Raw genomic sequence first — 15,639 nt, 5'->3', positions numbered from 1 at the left:
TTTCCTGTGCAACTTGAGGGGTGACTCAGGGGTCCCGAGGATTTGTGAGCTTGTTTTACAGAAGAAAGAGTACGCCTTTGGGGAGGCTGCCATCACTGGCTGGCTGGCTCTCAGCAGCCCTTGAAGCCCAGAAGTCAGAGTGCTCAGGGGCTTATCAGGAGTGACCCCTCGTTTCCCCGAAGCTCCTCCTGCCAAGCGCCTTAGCTCCAGAAACCCCCTTGCTTTGGGGGAGGTGGATTTAAGCGAACCCAGGCTCCCGCCTTGCATTTTGGCCAATTTGAATAAATCTTTCTCCGTGTCTGAGCACTGATGTCTCTGTGTTTGGCTTCCAGTGCATCAGGCATATGAACTTGAGATTAAGAGGTTCAGTATCAATGTCACAACACAGAGTTCAGAAGAGATGCACAGTATGCTAGTATTACATAGTATATCTACCATATAGGTAGATGTAAATAATTTCAAAAGCATCTCTAATATCAAAATGTAATAAAATAATTAGGAAGTGGTGAGTTTTTAGTATTTGGTAATTTGATTTCTCTTTTTTTTTTTGGACAGTAGGTATTCTAAATTTTCTTGTTTTTGCTAGCTTGCTTTTCTTTTTTTTTTTTTTTAAAGGTATGCTTTTTTGGTGAGGAAGATTGGCCCTGAGCTAACATCTGTTGCCAATCTTCCTCTTTCTTTTTTTCTCCCTAAAGCCCCAGTATATAGTTGTAGGTCATTCTATTTCTTCTATGTGTGATGCTTCCACAGCATGGCTTGATGAGTGATGTGTAGGTCTGCGCCCAGGATCCAAACCCGTGAACCCCGTGCCACTGAAGCAGAGCACACAAACTTAACCACTCGGCCATGGGGCCAGCCCATAATTGATTTTTAACACAAAATTTAATTATAAGTCTGTATAATCTTTAATAATTGTTGTATTTAGCAACTGGCTCACAAAGTACCTGAAAATTTAACAACTGACTCCGACGTGCCAGTACAAGCCACTGACCCCAGCCCCCTCTATCAATACCTTTCCCCAAAGGCTGACTGTCAGGCCTTCACTTCCAGGGCAAGATTAGAAGAGACTTCTCTGCGGAATCTGACCAGCGATTAGTCTAGGAGCAAAACTATAAAGATACTGACAAATTCTCAAACTGAATTTGCCCAGCCAGACCAGCCGACAATGAAGCTCACAGCTGCAAAGTCCTACTTTATATTCGGAGCTTCCAATGAGCTTTGCAGGATCCCACTGTTAAATATTAACAAACAGGCAAGAACTGTTGGATATCTCCAGGATGAAAGACAGAGAGGGAAACAACAAGTTGGAAGAAAGAGAAACTAGGGTCCACTTCACAGGTGTGTGGCCTGGGCGGTCGCACAGCACCCTGACTTAGAAGAGGTCCATGTTAGGTTTGATGCTCTGCTGTCTTGGAATTCTTTAATAAACCTTGAACAAGGGGGCCCACATTTCCACTCTGCAAATGATGCAGTTAGTCCTGATAGAGACTATGCGGGCAAAAGAAAACTCGGGGGGAAAAGACACCATTAATATTTTCAGAAACATAAGAGAAAATATTACAAACATTAAACAAGAGCAGTATGCTTAAAAAAAAAAGACTAAAACGAGAGTCAGAAAGTGAGAGTAAGCTCGAACATGCTTTCTCAGCAATTATAAATGTAATTAACTGAAATGAAAAACTCAATAGAATAGCATAAGAACCACAGGAAGATCAATCCAGGAAGTCCAATATCTGAATAAGAAGAGTTCAAGATAAAGCTAAGGGGGCAAAAACAAGAGGAGACAGTCGTCAACAAAATAGTTCCCAGACTGCAAGTGTTCATCAAGTGTCAGCACAAAGGATAGAGCCAAACACAGTGCGGCACATGACCGTGCAATTTCAGACACTGAGAAACGAAGAAAAGAACTATCACACAAATAATCAGGATCCGAAGGGCCTTGGGCTTCAAGAGCAATGGAGGAAACTAAAAAACAATGAAGCCCTGCCTTTAAAATTTCAAAGGAGAATTTTCAAACTAGAACTCTACGCCAGCCAATCAATCAATTAAGAGTAAGGACAGAAGGAGACATTCTCAGCCTTTCAAGGTCTCAAAGTTTAACTCCCATGAACCTTTCTCAGGCAGCTACTGGAGAATACGTTCTGCCAAAGTAAGAGTGCAAACCAAGAAACAGGAAGGAATGGGATCTGGAAAACGAGAAATCCAACATAAAGAAGCAAAGAGTATCCCCAAGATGCTGGGGAAGGGAAGTCCCAGCATAAGAGCTGTGCATAAAAACAGTGGGTGCCAGTCCAGATGGGAGCGCATCTTCAGGACTAGGGGAGGCTAACAGAATACCTGAACTATCAGAATTTCCTCAAAGGAAATTTGGACAAGTTGCAATTTGGACTATATTAGGGAGAAGTTAATATAAAAGTAAACAATGAAAAATATAAATCTCAGGGAAAACCAAAAGTTGTACAGAAAAGTAGAAGTGTTCACAGATTACTACATGGCTTACCTGTGAATAGCATGTTCAGTCTTTTTTTAAAAATTTTTATTTATTATTTATTTATTTATTTATTTATTGAGGAAGATCAGCCCTGAGCTAACATCTGCTGCCAATCCTCCTCTTTTTGCTGAGGAAGACTGGCCCTTAGCTAACGTCCATGCCCATCTTCCTCTACTTTATATGTGGGATACCTGCCACAGCATGGCGTGCCCAGTGGTGCCATGTCCGCACCCGTGATCCGAACCGGCGAACCCCGGGCCACCGAAGCGGAACATGCGAACTTAACTGCTGCGCCACTGGGCCGGCCCCAAACATGTTCAGTCTTAACTGTGTAAACAGTGAATACTGATCTAAGCAAAGTTATCCACGTCTATAAACACCTATACTGGGCTGTGAGAACAAAAAGGGTACCCGGGGATGTGGAAAAAGAACTACACCCTCGTCTGCTGTAACAGGAAATCAAGAGGTAATGCCTGAAGCCGAGAAATCAAGAAATCAGAGTACAAGAATGTTGTTAAGAAGGAGAGGGTTCAGAGCTTGCTCCCGCAAAAGATGGCACCTTGGCAGACTGACTATTTTAAGCTGAAGAATCCTTTGAAGGGGCAGGTGCAGAAGGACTCTCTGACGCCCCTTCTCCTCCGAAGCAGGTCCCAGAGCCTCATGTGACAGGAGGAAAGGAGCATCCTTATCTCTGCAGACAGAGGGGCGCCGAGACAGAGCCAAGGAAGTGGCCTTGCTGTCCCCAGTTCACTCCCCGTAGCTCATACTCCTTTCTCCTGTCACCTTTTCCATGACTTTCTACTCTTCATCAAATCTAGTATAAAAATGCTCAGTCTTAACCACTCTTCAGGTCCTTTCCTTAGGGAGACTCCCGTGTCACATAACATTTACGTTAAATAAATTTGTATGCTTTTCTCTTGTTACTGTGTCTTTTGTCAGTCCAATTTACAGGGCCCCAGCTGGAGAACCTAGGAAGGTAGTAAGAAAACAAATTTTTCCTCCCCCGCAAGAACACAGAGGTAAATGCAAAAAGAAGACACTGTCAGAATAAAAGAGTCTGCCTCCAGGGAGAGAGACGTGGGAGAAGTGCTGCTTTTCAAGACACTTCTTCAAGGGCTACTGAATCTGGATTACGAGTCTTCTCAGCAAGAAATTGCTCTCCTTTCATTTGTTGTATTTCCAATTTTTCTACAACAAAAATGTATTACGTGTATAATAAAAACTTAATAATCATCTTACTATTGTCGGATATTCAAAATCATCTGTATCTCTAACTATCTTTTAGGGATGCTGCTACGTCATATCATCCCCAATCTGGCCCAGCTCAGGAAGAGTACCCCTCCAGGAGTGACCTTGGCAGTTTACACCAAAGGACTCCACAGCTCACGCTGGGTTTCCCTCCGCAAGCCGACATTCTTTCAAACACTGTAAAGAGACTTTCATTTAGCCCTGTGAGAAATTCAAATAATAAACACAACAAACTCTAGAATGTGCCTTTAAGGGGGCAATAAATTCAATTTCTTTCATACCTTTATTATTCCTGACACTAAATTAAAAGCTCTCAGTATATATAAATTGCAATATGCAATATACTATTTTAACACAATTGGATAGTATTTGTTTTTATTGTCTTTATATAGCTGTCAGGTTGACTCTCACCTACCTAGAAAAGTTATTATGGTCACAGTTTACAAAACACAGTTCAGATAAGTAAATGCTGTCACATCCTCTGTTCACCCCAGATTGAGCGCTGATGACAGTGATGGCCATCTTAGGATGTTCAGAAGGAATCTGCTTAGCACAGAGAACGGAGCCAGTCTGCAGACAGCTGTAGGCCAGCCAAGGCAGCTACACGTGTTTTTACTTATTCCCTTAAGAGTGATTTGACTTGTTTGGATTTGGTATAGGATCATTTCTGGATTTAAGGAAAACTAAACAAGGTTACAGCTTGTTATATTGGCTGGCAGGCAGGTAGCCAATGAAGAAACCCTGATCTAAAAAAGATTTGTTTTGCACTTAAAATTGAGGTGCGATAGACATCCCTGAAGGTGTGGTCTCCATTTCTCATCTCTTTCTGTCTAATCATGGCAAAGGTTATCTTGTCTTCATTATTGATCAGTAAACCCCGGCACGGTAACGTGGCATGGTAATGGTCACGGAGGAGCAGGAATGCTCCTCCCACACACACATCCTGCCCCCAGTAAATGTCCCCTTGGCATAAAATACTACTTAAGTTCTTCTCAAACTGGCAACAAAAATAAGCTGCTACCCAAAGAATTTCTTTTTTTTCTCCAATCAAATTAAAGTTTGCCAATGTACACAGAGAACACACTTCCAGATTAGTGGCTGTTAGCCAACTTAATCTTAACCAACACTCAGAACTTTATGTTCACACTGGAGTGCTTTAGGAAAATAACACTAATCTCTTCCGGCTTCTACACAGGGTGCAGACGTCAGGGAAGTTCACCTGGTATCCCGCCACCTCCAGCCATGCCCATCTCACCCTCCCCAAAAAAGCAGCTGGAGTTTTTTTGTTTTGTTTTGTTTTGTTTTTGAAACAGCCTGCTTTTTCCATCCTGAGTTTTCCCAAACTATTTCAGGGTTCTGACAATTCTGCCAATGACTAAGTCTCCTCCTGGCAACGGTTACCTCATTATCACTATTAAAAACAGTCCCTCCTAATACTGACTGATAAGGATCTGGAAACTCATCGTAACTTCAGGAATGCAAATCCCACCCAACCCAATCTCAAGATAAATGCATTACAAATGGAATGACAGACTCACCGCAGAACAGAACTCCAGCAGTCTTTGTGCTTCAATTAAACTATTGAGTTTTGTGTGTATTCCTAATTCTTACTAATATGAAGAATTTACTATTTCCTTCTCATAACCAATTAATAAATCAACTACTAAGAGCCAAGTAAGCAAAAAAAAAAAAAAGGCAAAAAAACCACCAAAACACACACACACACAAACTAAGCAGCAAGTGCCCTAAGTTTTTAAGGTAATAAAGCCTTCCAACTGATCTTCTGTTTCAGAAATATTTTATGCAGGACATGTGTTGGGTAACTTTTGTTCTTGGCAAGCTAGGCCTCCTGCTTGGAAAAGCATCAGCAGATAACCTCAAACGAGAGGTCCTTCCTACATCCCTCAAATGGAACAACCACTTAGAAACTTAATTCTTGCAAAAAGGATACCCACAATAGAGAGGATCATAAATTTATTTCTGTCATCACCATTTTGCTTCTATCTAGCTTTCTCAGTGTGAGCAGAAAGTCACATAGTCATTCTGGAAACCTGAAGACAGCAATACAGAGATGACTCCCCCATCCACACACAGCTCACCCAAAAAGCAATGTCCAGGAAAGTCCTTTCATGTCAACCAGAATCAACCTGGGTCATTTTGTAGGAGAACATGCAGCTCAGGGGTATTTAACCTTTCTGTGTCATAAATTCCTTTGGCAGAATGAAAAGTATACATCCGTTCTCAGAATATTTTTTTCCCTTACTTTTCTTAAAGATTGGCACCTGAGCTAACATCTGTTGTCAATCTTCTTTTTTTTCTTCTTCTCCCCAGTGCCCCTCCAAGTACATAGTTGTATATTCTAGTTGCAGGTCCTTCTGGCTTTGCTATGTGGGACACGCCCCAGCATGGCCTGATGAGCGGTGCCACATCCGCGCCCAGGATCCAAACCAGTGAAACCCTGGGCCACCGAAGCGGAGCGTGAGAACTTAACCACTCGGCCACAGGGCCAGCCCCTCAGAATATTTTTTAAAGCAAAAATACACACACACAAAGAAAACCAATTACATGAAAATACACTTATCAAAAATATTTTTAAGGGGCCAGCCCAGTGGTGCAGCGGTTAAGTCTGCACGTTCCGCTTCGGCAGCCCAGGGTTCGCCAGTTCAGATCCTGGGTGCAGACATGGCACCGCTTGGCAAGCCATGCTGTGGCAGGCGTCCCACATATAAAGTAGAGGAAGATGGGCATGGATGTTAGCTAAGGGCCAGTCTCCCTCAGCAAAAAGAGGAGGATTTGCAGCAGATGTGAGCTCAGGGCTAATCTTCCTCAAAAAAAAACCTAACCCTCCCCCCAAATAAATGAATAAATAAATAAAATAGAATAGAATATGGCACAAATAATATCCTTCCTTCGGGGTCAGTACAGAAGTGCTCACCAATCTAAAACAGAACCATTCAAACAGCCAGCAATTCTTTTCCATAAACACTCCTTATTTAAAAAGAAATTACACAGTAAAGATAGTATGACTTGCACTTAAAAAGGAAAGGGATTAAAACCAAAGGCCATCCCCAAATTTCTAAACCAGACAAAGGTAAACAAACATTGGAGGACAAGAGTCCCAAAAAATAATCTAAGTGTGTAAGTATTCAAACATACAAGTGAAAAAAATGCCAAGAGGCAAGACCACTCAACTTCTTCCCAAACATTTTGTTTCGCTTGCCTCCACGAAAAGAATTCAAAGTAGTCAACTGAAGACATGTCAAAGTTATCGTGACAAATATGCAAACATTGTGGTTGACTAGGAACAACATGCACAAAATAAGTAGCAGGTCCAGGGAACGTAAAAGGCTCGCAGTACAAAGCAGGTTTGTTAAACACGAGGGCTGGAAAACAGAATCATTATCTGCCACGCCCTCCTGTCACACCCATTTATTTGTAGTCATAACTGCAAGCTGTTTTAAAGACAATGGCAATGTTATTAAGGACACCTTCATGCTGTGCCAAAGCACATACACATAGCAATTCGGAATCATCAGTGTTACTTTCATGAGCGCAAGGACTGCAGCCAAATGAAATGGGTGGATACCATCTTAAACAATCCTGGCAGTAGCCAACAGGGTATAGGAAAAAATGATCCTCGTGCAGATGCTAAATTCTCTTCCTCCTTCACACAATACAAATTCTTACTATTTGAAAAGCACTAGTCAAGGAAGGTTCCATTTACTAAGACCTAGGTATGGCCTGTTTTTAAGCACAAAGATGCTTATTATTTCCTTGTATAATCTATAAACCTAAAATACATGCACTGCATACTAGATCTGACATCATATAATTTTCAAAAGGATGCCATGTAGAAACAACTATAGCAGAAACCTTTAAATATAGGCACTGCAACTCTAGAGAAAACCCAGTGTTTCACAGACCTTTACTAGAAGTGGAATTGAATGAAGGCAACACGCAGCAACACAGAGCCTCACGCGTGGTCTGTTGTGCGTCTTCTACTGCTGATCCTCAGGAAACAAGCTACTCCCCACAAGGTTTTCCTGACTCTGTTTTCCTAATCATAATGAAGTCCAAAACATTAAGCAATTGTTTTTGGAAGTTTGGTGATCACGTAACAACTTCATGGCTTACTTTCAAGCACAGGGTAAAGTGTTTTTTAAATAGCTGACTGGGAAAAGAGGAGGGCCGTGGATCATACCCGTGCACACATATTTACGTAGGCCTTCCAGCTGGCACGTCAAGTTTACTTGATAGAACACTGAGCTACTCTACTACTAGACCACACAGGTTTAAAATGCGGCACTTTATCTGTCATTGCGGCATGTCGATATTTTATTCAATGTCTTCAGTCTAAATTAATTACATTAGCTAATGCTTTGTTAACTGGCTTCAAGGCAAAAAAAGGAAAGGGATGAAAAATAACTTTAATGATGATATGACTTTATAATCACATCAAGACAGCCTTATATACACAGTACCTAGCAGTGAGACGGAGAAAAAAATGGGGAATAAAATTCAGGTCTTCGGAGAAATCGCACTATTTAACAGATTCAGTGAAAATTTCCATAAAACAATTTTAATAGCTTACTTTTAAGGCTCATATTTTTGAAACTTTTTTTCAGATGCAATTCTAATGCTTTGATTAGAAATCATATTTTAGGTTACTCAATTGCTATTTGAGAGAAATCTATTGCTCAAACTAAACTGAAAGAGGCGTTGAAAGGGGAGTGTCTGCTCAGGCTGCTTTTAAAAGCACCCCAAGAGGTTTAAGCTCGTATTGGGCAGCTCCCCAGTAGGTTCGGCATCTGCTGCCCAAGTTCGCTCTAAGAATATGAACCGCTTACGATAACTTCCAACAAAAAGCACAAAAACAAAGTAGGTAAAACCCCTATTTTTTTTTTTTAAGATTTTGTCACATTTGCTCCATTAATCCCTTTCATCCTTCTCTTTTTTTTTTCTTAAAGATTTTATTTTTTCCTTTTTCTCCCCAAAGCCCCCCGGTACATAGTTGTATATTCTTCGTTGTGGGTCCTTCTAGTTGTAGCATGTGGGACGCTGCCTCAGCGTGGTTTGATGAGCAGTGCCATGTCCGTGCCCAGGATTCGAACCAACGAAACACTGGGCCGCCTGCAGCAGAGCGCACAGACTTAACCACTCAGCCACGGGGCCAGCCCCTAAAACCCCTATTTTTAATAAAATCTTTTTAAAGAAATATTTTGAAAAACCAACCTGTCTCCCACAGAGCTCCAAACCTTGAAAGATAATTACAATAAAAATGGGTTGGCCACCTAAATTATTTGCAATTGACAGTGACTTCAGGCAAAATCATTTATCATCATTAAGACTGAGGCGATACTTTTAAATTTATCCAGCAAATTAGGTGAGAATGAGACAAGAAGTTTAGCACTTGCCCAAAGCACTGCAAAAAAGTAAAACGGGTACATCTCACGTCTCAAAATGGCACTCCCAAACAAATGCACAAAGCAAAGGGCTGTACACTGGCTTCTATTTCCTTCTTCACCTCTAAAGATGGACTATGTAAGCCTTTTCACGGGCAGAGGGGGATAGGTCATGCATAATAAAGAAAAACGTGCAATGCTGCAAAGCTTTTCTAAATTATATATTATTATAAGTGATAAATTATTTTTTAAACAAAATGAGTAAATATAAATGGGAAAATTCACTCTGTTTTTTACGTACTTGGAACTTACTTAAAGCTGAACCGAGGGGCCAGCCCCACAGCCGAGTGGTTAAATGCACGCGCTCCACTTCGGCAGCCCAGGGTTTCGCTGGTTCGAATCTTGGGCACGGACATGGCACCACTCATCAAGCCATGCTGAGGCGGTGTCCCACCTGCCACAACTAGAAGGCCCAGCAACTAAAACATGCAACTATGTACCGGGGGGCTTTGAGGAGAAAAAGGAAAAATAAAATCTTGAAAAAAAACAAGCTGAACTGAAGACAGAAGACCAGTCAGTCATTCAGTCAAACCCCGGCCCGCACTGCTCTGAAGTGCAGGAACTCTGCTGTTCTCTTGACTTCTGCAGAAGCTGCAGTTTAGGTATTTTGTTTTCTTGCCTTTGTTTTGCAATTAACTGACTGCTATGAATCAAAGAAAAATCATACGAAAACAAAATTATTCAAGTTCACAATAAAATAAAGCTGTGAGTACGTATGGGGAGAGTGAAATACAGAAGAATTAACTGAAAGATTCCACCTCCCAAAAAATGACTTAAGATTATGTTTAATTAGTACCCAAATTTATATATTCTGAAAGGTATTTTCATGGATGAGAATGACACTGATGGTGTTAATGAGATAGGGGCTGGTGTTTCAAGTATTAGAGATAATTTGCTATTCCCAACGTAAAATGCCCAGCACTCAAAGCCGGCGGATTTTTTAAATTTTTAATGATAGAATGAGGTTACCATAGTAAAAGCTAAAGCCACAAGCATAAACTTAGAGCCAAGGTCATTAGAACTGACATATACTAACTCACATTAAACAATTTCGTCACTTTAGCAGCAGACATGTCACTGTAACTTAACCAATAAATCTAAATACTAGTCTTTCCCTTGCGTATCCTTACAAGGTATCAGACTGCTTGATTCGTTTTCTGATGTAAAATCCTAAATTTGTTTTAATACATAGACTTTCTCTATAAAGATCCATTCCTGAGGCCTTCTTAAAACCATATTAAAAAAACAAAGTTAGATGAGGTGGTATTTCCCTCCATGATTTAGCCTAATCCTAAAAATTTTCCTCTAGGACTCTGTACGAAGTTAGTCTAGCAATGTACCTAATTTGGTTAATGCACTAGTTTATGACACTTCTCATATTCAAATTGCTGTACAACGTGAATCCACTAAAAAACAAAAACAAAAAACTGACTCCTCGTCGGGTACGAAATCACTCACTATCAAAGTGCCAATTCTCCCTCCTCAGGAGATTAAGTGTGCAGTTTCATGATAATAAGTCTACATTATTCTTGAAAGGTCACGGCTGCTAAATCGAACAGACATCGAAGCCCTCATTTCAGAGGGCACCCCGACTCCAAACCTAGCATTACGGGAGGGGACACGACCTATGGCAGGAGAGCCCACCAAGCCCTCTTTGCTGCTGGACATAAGCAGAGAAGAGGCTCTGTCTTTCAGCACTGCTGCGGGGGCATCAGAGTCCCAGAAAGTGGCATGAAATTTTTGTTTATCACAAGGAAACGCGGAAGTTTAGAAACATGGGGCTTGCTCATTGGTTTACTCTTTAAGAAATGGCGATGAATAACAGAGTAAAAACAAACAAAACTCTCCAAGTCTAAAAGTAAAGGCATTAAACTCTCAGCTACACAACTCAATTTTGTAAAGCTACACAGACAAGGTTTGAGAACCAAGGGAGGCATTCATAACAAACACACTCATTTAAAGTCTCCTAAACCTAATCTGCAGTATTGCTTCATCTCCTGGCAACACTAGCAAAATATATTATTTCAACGCCTAGCTTTAAAAAAACTAGAAAAAGTGTTTCAAGTTAGGCGTTTTAATTCATTTTGATAATAGCTCCTTAAAGTCTGTAATTCCAAAATCACTAACAATCATTATTGAACACTTGGAATTTTCCTAGCCGAGGACCAAGGACAAATAATGAGTAAGACAAACAGTATCCCAGCCCTCCCATAGTACCGAAATTCTAACTGCGAAGACACAAAAATACTTACCTAACATGTAAGAGCTAAACTATAAAACTGTTAGAAGAAACATAGGCATAAATCTTCATGACCCTCGACTAGGCAATAATTTGTTACATATGACACCAAAAGTGCAAGGAACAAAAGAAAAAAGAGACTCCACAAAAATAAAAACAAATTTTAACTATCAAGAAAGTGAGGGGCTGGCCTGGTGGCACAGTGGTTAAGTGCGCACGTTCTGCTTCAGCGGCCCGGAGTTCGCCAGTTTGGATCCTGGGTGTGGACATGGTGCCACTTGGCATGCCATGCTGTGGTAGGCGCCCCACGTATAAAGTAGAGGAAGATGGGCATGGATGTTAGCTCAGGGCCAGTCTTCCTCTGCGAAAAAGAGGAGGATTGGCAATAGTTAGCTCAGGGCTAATCTTCCTCAAAAAAATAAAATAAAATAAAATAAAGTGAAAAAAACAACCTCCCACAATGGGAAACTGAGGAAACTGAGGCATAATGAAGGAAAGTGACTTGCTCAAGGTCACAGTGATGCTATGATGACCTGAGACAAAGCATTCTGGCCCCCAAGTCCCACACTCTGACACTTCACCACCCACCCTTTCCTGGAAATTGCCTATCGATGACCACAGACAGAGTTGTGTATATTCAATCCCTCACAGTAACCAGACACATTATGCATTTACACACAAGTTTCTTCAGTTGAGTCCCAGACGAAGTACTTAACTTGGGTTTAGAAGCCATGTTTACAATACTTACACTTAACCTTTAAACTCTGGAATCACACTTATCATTGCAGGTTGATCACTCAGCAGTTCTGAGCATTAAGACTTCCTGAAAAACACCTCCCATCTCACCCTTAACTAGGGGGAGCATTTACTCATTATAATTTTTAAATTGTCACTATTTCAGTCGTATGTATATGTCTACATCTGTAGACATATAAATATAGATATCCTGAACCAGTATAGTGGAATGTGCTTAGAACTTCTATTTGTGGGCCAGCTGGTGGCATGGCAGTTAAATGCGCATGTTCTGCTTCGGTGGCCCGGGGTTCGAGGGTTCAGATCCAGGGTGTGGACATGGCACCTCTTGGCAAGCCATGCTGTGGCAGGCGTCCCACATACAAAGTGGAAGAAGATGGGCACGGATGTTAGCTCAGGGCCAGTCTTCCTCAGCTAAAAGAGGAGGATTGGCAGCAGATATTAACTCAGGGCTAATCTTTCATTTGTGTAAAAAAGTGCATCAAGCTTAGGTTTCTAGTGTGAACATCTACATGAATGACAGCGCCTTTTACTGAGGCCGGGAAAAGAGGGCTGGGAGAAAAATTTTGAGTCCAAAAATTTGGACAAGTTGACCTGGAGGAACTATAAGACATCAAAGTGAAAATGAATAACAGGCAGTTGGATCTGTAGATTGGTCCTGAGAAGAACTGGACCAAAGAGGTAAATTTGGAAGTCTGGGCACCTAGCATGGTAAACTCAAGCCATGATAACAGACTAAACACCTAAGGAGAAGGCGTGGACAGAGAAAAGGCCTTAAAGCACTGGTTCTCAAATTCCAGCAGGCATCACCAGCGCCTGGAGGGCGTGCTAACACACAGCCGGCCAGGCCCCATGCCCGGAGTTTATGATTCGCTAGGTCTGGGACCTGAGGATGTTCACCTCTAACAAGTTCCCAGTGATGTGGTTGTTGCCGGTCTGGGGAACCACACCTGGAGAACCAGAGGCCCAGAGGAAGCCCTACAGAACTCTAACAGTTAAAGTAGAGGATAGGAACTTACAAAAGAGACCAAGAGGAGCCCGGAGTAAGACAGGAGAAATACAACCCCAATTAAATTATTTTTACCAAGGTCACCAGCAACCTCCTGATAATCTAGTGGAAACCTGTGACTCACTGAAACTCACTAAATTCTACTGGCAACATGTGTTTACTGAGCGCCTAACATGCCAGGCACAGCTGTGCCCTGTGACCTATCTTCTCCCGTGGCTTCTGAAATGCCACTCACTCCCTTGCTGCTGCTGCTTCCCTTTGAACGCTCAGATCTCCGTCACCTTATTTCCTCTCCACTCACTCAAAACACTTCAAGCTTCCCCAGGATTCTGGGTCTTCTCTTCATCATGCAAGCTCTCATGGCAGTTTCACCGAATCCCGTTACTTTGAGTACCATCCAGCTGCCAATAATTCTCCCACACCTCATCTGTAGGACCAACTTTGCCACTGGGCCTCAGGTCCTATTTCCAACCGCCAACCCAAACAGACGTTTACACACTAAACCTCTTTCTTCCCATATTTTCTCTTCAAAAAGCACAACCATCCATCCAGAGACCCAAGCCAGAAATCTGTGAATCTTCCCAAAGCAATTATTCTCAACCTTAGTACCATATTAGCTCCTGGGGAGCTTAAAAAAAAGAGTAACACCTCATTCATAGGTGTAATAATTGTCCTTAACACACGCATGTAAAGTGTTAAGCAAAAATGCTGTAAGCACTCAAGAAATGGGAGCTATCTTTATACACACTTCAACTTTCAGTTCTTCTGAGGTCTTTTCTGACATTTCTGATCAGAATCAACACTTCTTTAGGCTATTTCATTAACAACAACAAAAAAACAAATGAAAACAAAAAACATTGTTCCTAAGTCCCTCTAAGGTAAACTTATAAAACTTAGGTTCAAATGCATCTTCCCACTTTTTCCAAATATCCTTTGATATAGATCCTTACAGTTGATCTATAGAGCTAAAAGTAAAACTTGTTAAACAGACACATCAGTGTAATCATGGATTTCTATTTGAAATGTGGTCGGTGGATCAGAGACAACACAAATCACTGAGTGGTCTACTGTTTGTTTGTTTTTGAGGAAGATTGGCCCTGAGCTAACATCCGTGCCCATCTTCCTCCACTTTATACGTGGAACGCCAACCACAGCATGGCGTGCCAAGCGGTGCCATGTCCACACCCAGGATGCGAACCGGCGAACCCTGGGCCACCGAAGCAGAACGTGCACACTTAACCGCTGCGCAAGTGGGCCAGCCCCTGAGTGGTCTATTGTTGACAGAACTATTCAGAGACACTGGTGAGCCAAAAAGACAAAAAATATACTCAAACAAGCTAATAGGAGAAACCCATTACACAATACGATGGCACTTAAAAGTGTTTTGCAAATGAGACATTCAACTCAGTGATATCAAAGCACCCTGGCATCTCTCCTTTTTGTATTTTGAGTATTTTCAAAAGAGAATGACGAAGATTTAAAACAGCCACTATCTTCCAAAGTAGAATGCCTTGTTTGTGCTCCTTGCCTAGTGATGGTAGCAAATCTACTTTTTCTTGAAAAGATGAGAAGAGACGGGCAAATGGTTGAGCCTGTAAGTTCATTTAAGGCTATAAAATTCTGTCACTTTTACCCAAGATGGCCAGTTTCTTTTAACTTTAGCACAATAGGATAGCTCACAAACAGCCTGGAATATGTCAGAAAACAAAAGAATAAAAGCTACCAAAAATTGCATTTGGAATGAAAGGTGAGGGTTGTTTTTAACTGGTTTTTGTTTGTTTGCTTTAGCTGAACAAACTGGCAGTATATTTCTGTTACAAATGAATTAGAAGTTATATATTTCAAAAATAACGTGTACACGGAAACACCACTAGTCTATAAACACACTAAAACACCATCCTTTTCAACAAAACTGGCCGCCTGGTAAGTGGAGAGGGACTTAAGTTGTTATGTGAAACGGAATCAGTGGAAATAAGCTTTATTTGTGTTTATGGTACAGTCATAGAGGTATCTGGATGGTGGGAAACAGAGAAAGTTTGTACTCCCCTTTTTAAAAGAACTCTCTGGTAAGTATGAAGCAACTGTATTTCCAAACAGGAGGGAAACATAGATATTGATTAGGGCTATGAAAGCCTAATAATGTGGGTGAGGAGTAAGGAAAGAAGAAATTTAAAAGCTTTTTTACAGTTTTCTTTTCTAGATTTGGGGAAATCTTTAATTTTTACATTTTATGAGTGAATAAAATGTGTATGTAATTCAAAGGTTACGTTTTTCCAATACGATATTTGAGTCCTTTTATAACCTATCCCCTAACAGGTCACACAGCCTGAACCTCTCCAACGGTAGGGAAGTCATTCCACCAACACTGTTCAACTTCATAGAGCTTTGACAAAGGACTGAGAGCATGCTTTTAAACTTCAAAACCTACATGCAAAAC

At 41.2% G+C, this 15,639-nt stretch overlaps 1 protein-coding gene across 8 annotated transcripts in view; it reads right to left on the bottom strand.

Annotated features, from left to right (window-relative positions):
• Positions 1-15,639, bottom strand: part of FBXO34 (F-box protein 34) — a 75,620-nt gene that overhangs the window by 35,862 nt on the left and 24,119 nt on the right. Inside the window, exon 1 of one of the 8 annotated variants that reach the window (XM_070249692.1) lies at positions 11,454-11,801. The exons of 6 other annotated variants lie outside the window; for them this stretch is intronic. The gene's annotated coding sequence lies outside the window, so the exon portion shown is untranslated. Of the gene's footprint in view, positions 1-7,662; positions 7,808-11,453; positions 11,802-15,639 lie in introns of those variants that run through there. One more of the 8 variants, XM_070249694.1, reaches the window with a different exon arrangement.

The sequence above is a fragment of the Equus caballus genome, chromosome 24 (assembly GCF_041296265.1).
Source record: "Equus caballus isolate H_3958 breed thoroughbred chromosome 24, TB-T2T, whole genome shotgun sequence".
NCBI lineage: Eukaryota > Metazoa > Chordata > Mammalia > Perissodactyla > Equidae > Equus > Equus caballus.
This window is presented reverse-complemented; position numbering and strand designations above follow the sequence as displayed.